The 14,368-nt window shown below is 37.2% G+C and overlaps 2 protein-coding genes across 2 annotated transcripts in view; both read right to left on the bottom strand.

Moving 5' to 3' along the window:
- LOC134747026 (uncharacterized) overlaps positions 1–14,368 on the bottom strand; it is a 426,043-nt gene that overhangs the window by 358,005 nt on the left and 53,670 nt on the right. The gene's annotated exons all lie outside the window — the stretch shown is intronic.
- LOC134747024 (GAS2-like protein 3) overlaps positions 1–14,368 on the bottom strand; it is a 154,343-nt gene that overhangs the window by 131,544 nt on the left and 8,431 nt on the right. The window lies entirely within an intron of this gene.

The following is a 14,368-nucleotide window of genomic DNA, read 5'->3' as shown; positions in this document are numbered from 1 at the left end:
CAAAGAAAAGTCTGCAGCGATTTTGATAGCACACGCAGTGCAAGTGTTATTTATACGTCAAAATTTCATAGAAGTTTGACGTTTAAAATAACACTTGCACTGCGTGTGCTGTCAAAATCGCTGCAGACTTCTCTTGGTTTATTATATTCATTGTGATTAATCTTGTATAGATTAAGTTTCTATTTTTATATAATACTTTAAGCTATATGTATCACCTAGTATTAGCACAATGTCAAAACTTCAGCGTAGGAAGATGTTAATTAAAAATTGGAATTGTCTCAACTGACTCCACAAGACAGGCCTAGCCTAGTGTGGAGATCATAGGTTAATAAAACAATGTATAATTTTTTGGTAAATAAACTTTTTTTATTTTTATTATTGTTTTTTTTTATACCACGTCGGTGGCAATCAAGCATACGGCCCGCCTGATGGTAAGCAGTTATGGACGCCTGCAACACCGGAGATATTTCACGCGCGTTGCCGACCCTTCAAAAACCTGTACACTCCTTTTTTGAAAAACCCCATACTGCAGCCCCTCGGGAAAACCAAACCTCAAACCTCGGGTTTAAATGTTTATTGTTAAAAATATAACCTCAAATCAAATAAGAAGGACTTAATGCTATAGGGCACTCGCTAGCAGCTGCTTTTTTTTCAAGGATCTCTCATTCTTATAGTTAACTGCAATTAACGTTATGGGTCATCCATTCTCAATATAACACACTACCTATACATATATTGATAAGAAATCCGTGATGGCGTCCAAAAATCTTCATAAATAAAACAAATCTGTGTATTATATTATGGCAAACAGAGCCCCACAAGCACTCCCCGGTTTAATAAAAAACTGTCTATAAACGGACGATGTGGGCCGACGGATATAGACCGAGGGGCGAACACATGACGAGCACATACGCACACTCTAATTCCATGTTTTATTGTGTTCCACAAGAGATTAGGATGCGAGCAAGTAAGAATTAATTCCGGAAAAGTTCCAAGGAAAAAACCGTGCATTTCGAGACATTTTTCACTCACGTAACTTTTATTACCGACACAGTTAAGCACCTGATTATTATGTGTGTGGCATCAGAAGGTCCTTACCTCAATGAGGGGAGACCTGCGTATTAAATTTATTGCTGTAAAGACCGTCATCGTCATAAGAATAAGAATAAGAATAAGGATAACAATAAGGATAAGGATAAGAATAAGAATAAGAATAAAAGAGTAAGAATAAGAATAAAAATAAGAATAAAGAATAAAGATCATTTATTATTCAGCTAAAGGGCAAGAACTCTCGTATTCTCGACAGACTCAGAAAGGAAGAGTTTTACTCCTTCTGCTCTATCGACCTTCTGCAAGTATGTGTACAAAAGCAAGAATTAAAAGCGACGAAAGAGCTCGGAGCACGGTTTCTAATACACAGTCTTAACTACATTGACCTTATGACCTTGCCTACCCAATACCGTTTAAATAAGTACTTAAAATAACACAAACACATATTTCAATGCAGTATTTGTTAGTTTAAATTTTCTTATGATTTAAATTGTCCTTTAGATAGTCAGACCGAGATAAGTCTACAACGATTTTGAGAGCACACGCAGTGCAAGTGTTATTTTAAACGTCAAACTTCTATAAAATTATGACTATGTGCTATGCTGTGTGCTATCAAAATCGTTGCAGACTTACCTCGGTCTAACTCTAGCATCTTCACAAATGATTATGAGTTGATCCATTGTGTAATCTAACAGATCCTGCAATCGATGTAAGATGAACTGTGTTTATACTGATTTAAACAAACACATTTTTCACACGGGACTTAATTGCGTACAAGTTAATAATAAAGATCAAGTGCGGGTAGTTCGCAAAACCCGCGCGGCAAGATGTTGATACAATTCCTCGCCAGTCTGCCTGTGACCACGAACGTAACGTCACGTTCGAAACGTCAGGCCATAAATAAACGTAAGTTTGTACACGATGAACTTTGTTTACATCGTAGTGCAGGTGCATTTTTTATTAACAAACAGAACACCATTTATGAAGAAATTTATCAGTCAAACCAGACACGTCCATCATTAAGTTACCAATCTGTAAGATAACCCGCAGGTCACGGAAAAAGAGCCCTTTATGCTTGTTATCCTGTATTTTATACACAATCGCCAAGGTGCTCAAAAATATCAGAACATGCACTTTAACGTCTTGATAATAGAGGCGTGTTCAGATATTCGTGAACACCTCGGCCGCTCCGATATATCTGATGGCGACTGTACGCCCACTAGATCGCCCACAGACTAGAACGTGAATAGAGTGCTAAATGCACTTTCAACATACTCATTGCCCTTTTATAAGCACTACGACTTTACTGCATAGTTTTTAGGGTTCCGTACCCAAAGGGTAAAAACGGGACCCTATTACTAAGACTCCGCTGTCCGTCTGTCCGTGTGTCACCAGGCTGTATCTCATGAACCGTGATAGCTAGACAGTCGAAATTTTCACAGATGATGTATTTCTGTTGCCGCTATAACAACAAATACTAAAAAGTACGGAACCCTCGGTGCGCGAGTCCGACTCGCACTTGGCCGGTTTCTTTTTATATGTAGCTTTAATGACGAAGAGGGAGGCAAATTACAATGTACCCATGTTTTACTTGCTTAAATATTCTGAGAGTTGGATTGACGCCATACGCAGCTTACTGCGTCGTGCGATATGAGAATGGAGTGACATATCCGAATGTGAAAACTTTAATCAGCGTACGGCGTCAACCAGACACCAAACAATCGCTAATTGTTTTTTATCACACACATTTGTTTTAAATATCAGTGTATCGTGCACACGTATAATATGCTTTAATGGATTACGACTTCATAAAATTCAGACAATTTTGACTAAATCACTAACACAGTAATGGTGATTTGATGATGATGGTTAGAGCTAGTTGTTGCTATAACTATTCCAAATTTTAGTTATCTACGTGCGTGAAACTATTTGAGAAAACGTGCTTATTAGTGCTCTGTAGCACGAAGTTTTGTACACAGCACTAAAACAATAAAAATCACAATTTGTCAAACTATAAACAGAAGATGATTGTCCCGCAGACGGCTGACCCAAATCTGCTGTATCCTCGTGGGACAATGAACTAAGCTCGGAATGAACAAGATTAGATCGAGCACTGTCGTACAGCCACCATCAGATATATCGAAGCGGCCGAGGTGTTCACATATATCTGAACAAAGCCTCTATTATCAAGACGTTACGCAAGCAAATATAATTGTACCGAGAATTATTTTAAGAAGATTACGATAATTTGAGAACCTCCTCCTTTTTAGGGTTCCGTACCCAAAGGGTAAATACGGGACCCTATTACTAATAAGACCGTGTCCGTCTGTCTGTCACCAGACTGTATTTCATGCACCGTGATAGCTAGACAGTTGAAATTTTCAAAGAAATACATCATTTCTGTTGCCGCTATAACAACAAATACTAAAAAGTACGGAACCCTCGGTGGGCGAGGCTGACTCGCACTTGTACGGTTTTTAAGTAAGTACCGGGTTAAAAAGACTCGTCAGTTAATCCGCGACCGCGCGACCACGTCCAGTGTAATCCGCGACGAAATGTCGGAAAAGGTAACAGAATAAATTCACGGTAGACCCGACCGATATAATAAAATATAATAACATATATAATATAAGTATGTTTTAGTATGTGTTCAAAACGCGAGTTTTAAATTTTAGACTTAATCCTGTGGTGGTATAATACCACTATAATACATTCTACAAGCCATGGAGAATCATTATAACGAGCGAGATGACAAAATAAACTGCTTAAGATATGAGAGCGTCAGTTATCACACACATAAATATTACGATATAATAATGGACAATAATGGGTACCTCATAAATCCAGACAAATGTGACATTTGAAATGACTCTTCTATCGAGTAAATCCGAGTTATCCGAGTGTATCCTTAGGTATTATATATTCCTCGATATTTTTTTTCCTCGATATTTCTTTCCCTCGAAAGTTTGCATCCTTAGGTGGTACATTCCACGAGAATGTCCCTCGAAACGCCGTTCTTCTAATAGTTCTGAAAAGGCTGAGAGAATGATATTGGGTCTAGTAATATTTCATAACTTTGCTAACAAATTGGCAGCATATTTTCGAGCTTTACGGATGTGATTAAATTAGCTGCCATACAAGGCAAAAGCATTTCGTAGACATTCTCGTGGAATGCCCCAGGTATCGGTATAGTTTGTCAGCTTTAATTCAATATAACGTATTTATTATATAATTTTCCTTCTAAGTTTACACTAGAATTTACTAACTCAAAACTTATTTGTTGAAGAAGTGCTTCTATTCTGTTGATGAGTTTTTGTCAGCTCAGAGTACAATATAGTATTAATAAATCGTTATTTTTTCTCTTTCTTTCTGACATAATTAATAGTAACGAATAATTAATTTAGATGAATTGACATAGACTTGGGAATTATTATTTATTAACTATAGTTAAAATTGTTATTATGTTAGATAGTTGTAGTACTTTAGTTTTTAATTGTTATTTATAAAATTGTAATTGTGATATAATGTGAAATTCAAAGGCAATGTATATTGTTATATAAATAAATGACTATGACTATGACTAGTTAGTTCCATTGAAACGCAATTCACATAAGGATGTTTAGCTGAGTGCTTCCATCATCGGAGCCATCACGGCAGTCGTAACTTAGATGGTCCGCGAACGCGCGGGTGGCCGCTATAAATGTTCTAAATTTGTCTATGAGTGATGTTTATGGCAATATAGTGATGTGAGGCGGGAATGGCATTACCGGGAATATAGGGATGATGACACATGTTGAATTTAATAAAAAAATCTAGTAACATAGATAGCTAATGAGCAATTTATCACAATAATGTAGATATTAAAATAATATATGGAAGTAATACAAAAATACAGGAAAGTTTCGAAATTTAAATAATTTTTCAACTTCCAAAAAGGAAAAAAGTAACGGTACCATTCGATTCCTTACATTTTATTCAAAAAAAATATTGTACAACAACTATATACATAAACGCAATATTTCACCGATAAAAACGAAACTTTCTTATTTTGTCGATACATTCAAAATGGGGTCTCAGTGAACTTGACGTCACGTTCACTTATCGTTTTGTTAGAAGCGTTTCGCGAGTGAAGTACGACGGTCGGGGTTTGACTATCATTTCTGACTTTCGTATTGCTTTAATGCAATAGGTCCCATATTGACGTTTGATCCTAAAAATAAACCTGATCGATTGATACCATTAATAAAAATTTGTCATCTATCCTATTGGCCAAGAATTGGATTGGAATGCTTCCCTCCTTATATGGAAGGGAAGGAGGTCTCATCGAACCTGAGATTCTTGTAAATATATTATGCATAATAATTAAATGCAAAGAGTTCTATCCTTTTTAACGATGTTTGAATCTTGATTCGTGTCTATTAAGAATATTTTTTGTTGAACCGCAAACAATTCAAATTCAAAGAAAATTACTTACTTACTTGAGTAATAAAACGTATTGTCACAGTTATAGTGCGTCATAAAATTGTAGAAATTAAATAAACTGAAACTGAAAAATTTCCATACTAAATTGTTGCCATGTTTAAGCATTTTACGTCAAAAATGTGACAGTTACGTAGGAACGTGTAGGAAGTGGCGCCATCAATAATTTTCTACAATTTCTTGTCGGACTATAATACAGTAGATATTTAGTTGTTACCTCCTGCAAATAAAAATTAAATGTCTTGCAAGGGGGTTAGTTATGTGTATCTGTGTACAGTTTACAGACACACATACCTACATTAAACATCAATGTTTCTCAGTCATCATCTTCCTCGCGTTGTCCCGGCATTTTGCCACGGCTCATGGGAGCCTGGGGTCCGCTTGACAACTAATCCTAAGAATTGACGTAGGCACTAGTTTTTACGAAAACGACTGCCATCTGACCTTCCAACCCAGAGGGGGAACTAGTCCTTGTTAGGATTAGTCCGGTTTCCTCACGATGTTTTCCTTCACCGAAAAGCGGCTGGTATAAATATCAAATGATATTTCGTACATAAGTTCCGAAAAACTCATTGGTACGAGCCGGGGTTTGAACCCGCGACCTCCGGATTAAAAGTCGCACGCTCTTACCGCTAGGCCACCAGCGCATCAATGTTTCTCAGTGATGAACATAAACTTGACGACCGGTCTGGCCTAGTGGGTAGTGACCCTGCCTGTGAAGCCGATGGTCCTGGGTTCGAATCCCGGTAAGGGCATTTATTTGTGTGATGAGCACAGATATTTGTTCCTGAGTCTCGGGTGTTTTATATGTACTTATGTATTTGTATATTATATATATCGTTATCTAAGTACCCACAACATAAGCCTTTTTGAGCTTACTGTGGGACTTAGTCAATGTGTGTAAGAATGTCCTATAATATAATATATAAACAAAAATGCTCCTCGTTCGACACGGAAACAACGCAACACAGAACATCGCATCAACAATCGAAAATCAGAGTTTATGGCATAGAGTAGCTCATGTTTATGCTCGGCACGAGATTTGTATAATGACACATCCGGCGGCTTCCGCTAATCGCTGTGGCATTGGCTGTTGATGTTGATACCGACGCGTGGGAACTCGCGGATGGCACTATCATAACAAATAACATTTCTTTCGTTCATGGTATAATGTTTTCCAAATGCACATTAGACTTGGACATGCGGTACTTATAATAAAATGCGAAACTAACTATGTTTGTTACCTCTTGAAGCTTAAACCGCTAAATAAATTGCCATGGTATGTAGATATTGCAGATTTTGAGCCCCAGGAAGGCACATAGAATAGTTATTATAACTAATTTATTTTGCAAACGGTTTGCATTGAGTATTCAATAGGTTTTCGGGTTTATTGGTTCAGGATATCGGTATACGAGTTGGTTTTTGATTGTGAACCGTTCTTCCTTGTGTGATCGAGAATTTTGGGCGCGTCGCGCAACGGATGTTATTATAAATTGAGGTTCCGCGCATTCTAATTATAAGTTATTCCCCATCCGCGGCACGGTAGCAATGATTAAATATTCTTTTATTTGAACACTTATTTTATTTACTTATAAGACTTCGAGTCACTTGAATGCTCTATTAAACAGCTCTAGTTTGTACAAGCCGTTTAAAAGTGCTGCACAAAGAATTTTACTTTTAATTATTTTGAAAATAAGATTGAAAATAAAATGAAAAGTAATAAGGTACCGCATGGACAAAAATAAAACAGTTCCCTTTTTGACACTGATCTTGAGTATCGTGACCCTTAAGGGTACTTTTAGTTATCTGTGTGTATATAGTCTAGTCTTTCAAAGTGTAAATTATCATTGCGTAACGATTTTAATGTTCCTTAAACTTTCTGTCTTCTACTGTAAATTGTTTTGTTTCATTGCTAAAAAAAAGAGTTATTGTAAAATACTTGCCAGCGAGAACTCAGTATGTTGCAATTTAAGATTTATTTATGGAGGGGCAAACGATTTTAATGTTCTTAACCTATTTCACGTTCCTATATACATGTTTATGGTCTGTAACTCTGTAGATAAAGTATTTAGGTAAAGCGGCGTTTACACGTGACAAAGGACGTAGAAAGATGCCGATAACCTATGTCACTGCGGGTCACGTTTATCGCTATCGTATACTCTCTTATATCGTACTTATCGTAATTCCTAGTATATACGAGCATGTACTCATCCTTTAAGATCAACAAGATATTATCACATGGGCCGTTTTATTTCAAGTTGTACACCATTTCTAATTACAACCTCTTTCGATCCTAATAGGACAAAAAGTGTTTCAAAATTTTCATACATACATTTTTTTATCCTTCCATTCCGTTACCATCATACGGAATGTTATTCTATATGGATCGAAAGAGCTCATAATTCTGAGTAGAAATAACATAATAAGTTTTAGGCAAAAATGTCATTTCTGGTGCAAGCTTTTATCGCTGACTGTACTTTTTTTCCACAGGCAACTAATACTCATCGAGACAATCTAAAAACCCCAAACACAATTAGGTTGCGTTGTTTTATTACAGAGTTCCTATGGCCACCTCCTGTCTTCATAATCAGATCAGTTCGATGGTACCACAATGTTGCTTTGTCACACGACTTACATATGTATGCATATTTTCAGCTTCATCGGAAACCGGGATGTGGGTCAAATTTAACTTGCAAGATTTGACCCTTACAAACATGTTATATACATATTACATACATACTTACATAGGTACATTGCAAGTTAAATAAAAAGCTTGTAAAAAGTTCCAAATAAAAAAAGTGTCTTGTACAGTGAGGTTCGAAATTGCATGGAGAAATTATGAATTAATTCCATTCATACAACAACTAAGGTACAACACAACAACACAGCTTTAAATAAAATATACTATTTCAATTGTACAATTACTTTATACATACTACATACCTATACTATTTCAAATCACGTAAGTTAAAATCGTTTTGCGTCTACGGCTCGCTCGCAGAAATGTCACAAGTAATTTACTGGCATAATGGAAACACGAACACAGGTACACAGGTAAACATGAGCCCTCCAATTTGCTCGACACACGCAAAACGACAACATACGAAACAAGAAGGGCGGGTACAGAGACCTTCGTATGGAATGTCGAATGCTTTATCGAAAATGAAGTTGAGCAAAAACTCGTCCGCACATAGGGTTGCCATACGTATTCCTCTGACATGTCAGGGTTTTTGGTCTCTCGTCAGGACTTGGTGTGTCAAGGTTTTTTAGAAAGCTCACTAACCATTAGATGCTAGCTTAAAGGAGTTGGGCAGAGGAAAGGAAAGTTGATGCTGTAGCTACAGTATATAATATAATAATAATTTATTTATTGCAAGTAAGTTACACTCATATACAATGCACAAACTCAATAAAACATTTACAGAGAGACACACATAATACATGAAGACAGAGGTAACAACAGGCGGTCTTATCGCTAAAGAGCGAACTCTTCCAGACCAACCTTTAGGTAGTGGAGAAATGATAATATTAATTAAACTATTTCTTCTTCTTGTTGTGCCATATTGTTAGCGGATGTCGGCGACCATCTTACGGGACTTGGTTCTATTAAACTATTTAGGAGGTGCAAAAATACTAAATTGGAAACTACATAGCTTTAAAGTAAATACCTATTAATATTAAAACTACAATAACATAACAATACTTATACATACATACTACTTACATGTATGTACATGCAGCAGGTGGTGAGTCTAGTGGCCCACAAAAATGTTTGATTAAGGCAAATTTAATGGACGCTTTTAAACTTCACCGTGGTAATGACTGAATGAATGATTACGGTAAATTGTTGAAAAAATGACAGACAGGAAATGTCAGGATTTTTAGGGCGGTCTCCGAACTTTTGTCTGCATCTGCACGGTTCAATTTTTCATATGACAACCCTATTCGCGCAAAACCGTGCTATTCATGTATAGCGTAGTTAAGAGTTGAAATTTTCAAGGGATCTGTGGATACTTAACAACTGCGAGTAATCGAAGATCGTACTTATACTGAATCCTTGAGACTATGACTCGCTCGTGTGCTCGGTACTACTTACTAGTCGCAACCTAGCAAACGTTTTGGTCAGTAAAGTGCGGGTGCCAGCACTGTCCATCATTCGTAATGTATTTGTGACTTTTGTATTTCTTTCAAGACAATAACACTTATATACAATACATACATACATTAAATTTGATCCTCAAAACAAACCTGATCGACTTTTTATGTGATTTGTTCGATATGTTATATTACATTTCTATATTCTATCTTCGTCTTATGTTTGTGTACAACTTAGTTTTAGATTAATTAAGGTTTTTTAAAATGTTGCAACGCCCTAGTCGGATCCATGTTACTGTCTAATAAAAGAACCAACACCTTGTAACACTATGGTTGCAATAAACGATTATGATTATGATTATGAAACGATTATGATTAGCTAAAGAGGCAGTTTAATGGTAAAGTTCAAAAGTTGTGGAACCATTACTTAATAACTCCTAGTAAGTAATACTGAGTTCTTGCTTTTATAAATCGTACCTATAGAAAAGGTGTAGTACATCGCGGTGAGCCCAGCAAAGTTCAAATAACAATACTGAAACGGTTAAATGTGTACCTAACCCCTTTTTTTCCAATCCACATTTTTTTACAACAGCTAATGAGGTATATGAGTGACCATGACAATCGTCGTCGACGACGTTCTTATTGGGTTAAAAACCGGCAAATGCGAGTCGGACTCGCACACCGAGGGTTCCGTACTTTTTTATATTTGTTGTTATAGCGGCAACAGAAAAACATCTTCTGTGAAAATTGCAACTGTCTAGCTAGCTAGCTATTACGGTTCATGAGATACAGCCTCGTGACAGACAGACGGACGGACAGACAGACAGACGGACAGCGGAGTCTTAGTAATAGGGTCCCGGTTTTACCCTTTGGGTACGGAACCCTAAAAAGAACAACATAGCAGGTTCGCATGTACCTATTACCGACACAATACCTACTGTGTTACTATTAACTGGCCATTAGTGGACCGTATCTCTTTGCAATAAAGTTTATAAGCACTAAGTTAAATGTCGACGACAGCACATTCGTTTTTGCGACTAAGAAATTAATCCGTTGATCGAGTTGATTGATACTCGTGTGTTTAAACTAATATCGAGGCCGGTGCCTTGTATGTCGCGATATCTCCGCGAACATCTACACGTCTTCGGACGACTTGCCTTTGACGTTGCGACGATATCACGGCTTCTTTAGATAACATCGATATTTGAATGAGCAGACCGCCAAAAATTTTGTCGGTGGTGTCTGCCTGCCTCGTGTTTTTTTTATACTACGTCGGTGGCAAACAAGCATACGCCCCGCCTGATGTTAAGCAGTCTCCGTAGCCTATGTACACCTGCAACTCCAGAGGAGTTACATGCGCGTTGCCGAGCCTAACACTCCTCTACCCCATTGAGCGCTGGCAACCTTACTCATCAGCAGGAACACAACACTATGAGTAGGGTCTAGGGTGGGTATTCACTATTCCACAGGGCCATCCCACACTATTAGCGTCTTTTGAACGTCGGCGTCAGGCGTCTAGTCAATGCTATGGAAAATGGTGTCACTACGCAGTTGCGCCAACGTTGCGTCGAGCATGCAGCAGCCATAGAGCTGACTAGACGACGACGCTCAACGGCCGTAGCACGGTCGCATTTTTATCCCTTGTCACCATGCCTGTCACGTTCTAACAAGTATGTAAGTGCGAAAGTGACGGGCATAGTGGCGATAAAAATGGAACCATGCTGCGCCCGCTGGAGTCAGGAGGCGCCAATAGTGTGGGGTCTCTCTTACGACATAAAATATGACAACAGCTTTGTCATAATACTCAGAAAAATTTGTCCAAGTTCCTTAGAAAAAAAATTGAATTTTTATTTTGGGTGCCCTGGAAACCAGTGCCGTGTCTATCAATTAATACACCATCCTATTTGGAGTACTTGTTATTAATTACTTTGTTATTTTTATGATGTATGTTTTTACTCCAAATACACTTTTTTATATTCTATTTTATTCCAAAATCACAGTGAAACCGGACTATTATTTGGTAATTAATTTGCGTGTCTAACCATCTGATACTTTTCCGAATGATAAAATAAATAAATAAATACCTATAATATCAAGACCTTCAAGGTTCAGTAAACAGTCATCATTTACGTTATAGTTTTTCATCTTGAGAACAATATATCGCAATGTACAGAGTTTTTTTTTATAAGTAGGGAGGGATAATGAGGGATAATCATACACAAATCAACCTAGTCTCACAGTAAGCTCAATGGCTCGTGTTGTGGGTACCAGACGTACGTTACGTTAATACAAAAAAACCGGCCAAGCGCGAGTCGGACTCGCGTTCCAAGGGATCCGTACATTACACAATTTAAACAATGTATTTTTTATGTGAAATGTCTTTAAAAAACCCGTAGGGGTCGGATCAAAAACTAAGTAATCAAGTCCGACTCACGCTTGACTGCACATTTCTAATAGGTTTTCCAGTGATCTATAGGTAAAGATCTATTTTGTGTTTTTTTCAAAAATTTTGACCCAGTAGTTTCGGAGATAAAGGGGGGAATGGTCATTTTTTGCCTATTTTCTTGAATAACTTCTAAACTCTTAATCTTAAAATTATAAAAAAAATATATTTGAGATTCTCACAATGAGCTGTTTCATTTGATGTGTAACACGATATAGTTTGTTAAACGTTATTTTTTAATTTTCTCATTTACCCCCCAAAAGTGGCCCCCGTGTTTAAAATTAATATGTTTACGTTACATGTCCATCTTTGGGTCACAAACTTACATATGTGTACCAAATTTCAACTAAATTGGTCCAGTAGTTTCGGAGAAAATAGACGGACAGACAGACAGACGGACAGACAGACAGACAGACGCACGAGTGATCCTATAAGGGTTCCGTTTTTTTTCCTTTTGAGGTACGGAACTCTAAAAAACATCCATAACTCAGGACTCAGGAACAAATATCTGTGATAAACACACATAAATGCCCTGACCAGGATTCGAACGCGGTGCCTGCTTCGTTTGCACGGGTCACTGCCGACTACACTAGAAAGCCGTTAAGTCTAAAGTATAGGATTTAGCAATAATGCATGCGTGTCATGGTATGATCTGTTGCGATAATCGAGATAAAACGGCGGTTACAGTAATTACAAGCAATTAACCGTATGAGCGTATAACGCACGTCAATTCGTGTCGCAAACTGCAAGGGTTACAATTTCGGCGTTTAGACACTTTGGGATTAAGCACAAATAGCGACTACAGAGTTGAAAGAATGACAGAGGTACAGATAGATACTTCACCACTTGTCTGTGTATGATAAGGATTTTGGCCGAATTTTAGTCTTGTTTTTGTAGATTTTTTTTTGAGAATAGTTATTTGTTATACAAGGGTGCAAAGTTGTATTTTACCCGCGAGTGTTTTAACACACGAGAAGTAAAATACATTTGCACCCGTGTGTAACACAAAACTTTTCCCCTCACTATAGCGAGGAAAGTGCAACATCCACAGGCGTTAGATCATCTTCATCAACTGGAATCACTCATTTTTTTACGATATTATAACAAAAAACTCGGAAATTCTGTACTTTTACGTGAGAAGTTTTTAAGTAAAATTTTTGTTGACAATGTTGACATTTCTGACGTATGAAATGTCAATGATGCGTTTTGAAATTGCATCGACTTAACTTGTGCGTTCAGAATTATATTTAACATAATTATTAAAAAACAAACGTTTATTATGGAATTTTAAGGTTTATGACTTAAAATCATTAAATAAAGCTAAATCAGGTATTTTTTATTAAATTCTCAAACCATTTATTTAATGATAATTAATATCGAACGAACCATTATTATGAGCGTTTTACGTTTTGTTATCTGTCAAGCTACTTAAACACGCTCCATCCAAGGTCAAATTACTTTCCCCACTAGTGGATAAAATGCGTTTTTCCCCGCTTGTTTTAAAGGATAAAAGACGGCTTTCCGAGCTAGTGAGGGGAAAAGATTTTTTCTGCTGTATACAGCACAAGCGCGGTTGTTCTGTTCATGTCCGTGCAAAGTTAGCTTAGACGGACGAACGGACAATGCTGAGCTGTAAACGTTTTCGTGTCACACGTAAACAAGAGAATTTCGGCGTGAGAACACTCACAGTGTCATCTCAGCGACTTTACCTCTGTCGCTCTGCTCTGCCTATATTTTAAATTTTAACTCTGTGGCTGGAACTTACCGGCGTTAATCTCATTTCTTAAGAATACCTTATTTGTCAAACAAAGCCGTGAGAGATTTAAGCCGCGCCAAGTGTAGATAATCATGCCAAAAACGAAATAATTCCTAGCGTTGCCTGGCTTTTGCCACAGTTCGTAATGACTTCCGAAATCCGCTCGGCAACCTTATTTCAAGGATTAGCACAGACAAGATTTTTTTAGAAGTCGACTGTCAATTGTCATCTGACCTTCCGGCACAAAAGAAAACCTAACGTTGGGATTAGTCGGGTTTAACAAAGCGACTATGCTGTTAACAAATTATAAATGATGTTATTATTTACAACGACGGGACTAATCCATTCAGTCATTTTCAATTTAGAGCAGTTCAAAGTCAACTCTGAATTGTAAAATTTTTGATCATTTTCTAATAATTTGTTAGACCAACTAGTGAAAATGTTAGAGTATGTTATATATTCCAAAAAAACAAAAAGGCATACCATCAGATCCACAGCGCAGGCTTCGTCACATTACAATAAGCTCATCCACCTCAGGTTTCGTC

The sequence above is a fragment of the Cydia strobilella genome, chromosome 14 (genome assembly GCF_947568885.1).
Source record: "Cydia strobilella chromosome 14, ilCydStro3.1, whole genome shotgun sequence".
Lineage (NCBI taxonomy): Eukaryota > Metazoa > Arthropoda > Insecta > Lepidoptera > Tortricidae > Cydia > Cydia strobilella.
Note: the sequence above shows the minus strand (reverse complement) of the source record. Positions and strands in the feature narration are given on the sequence as shown.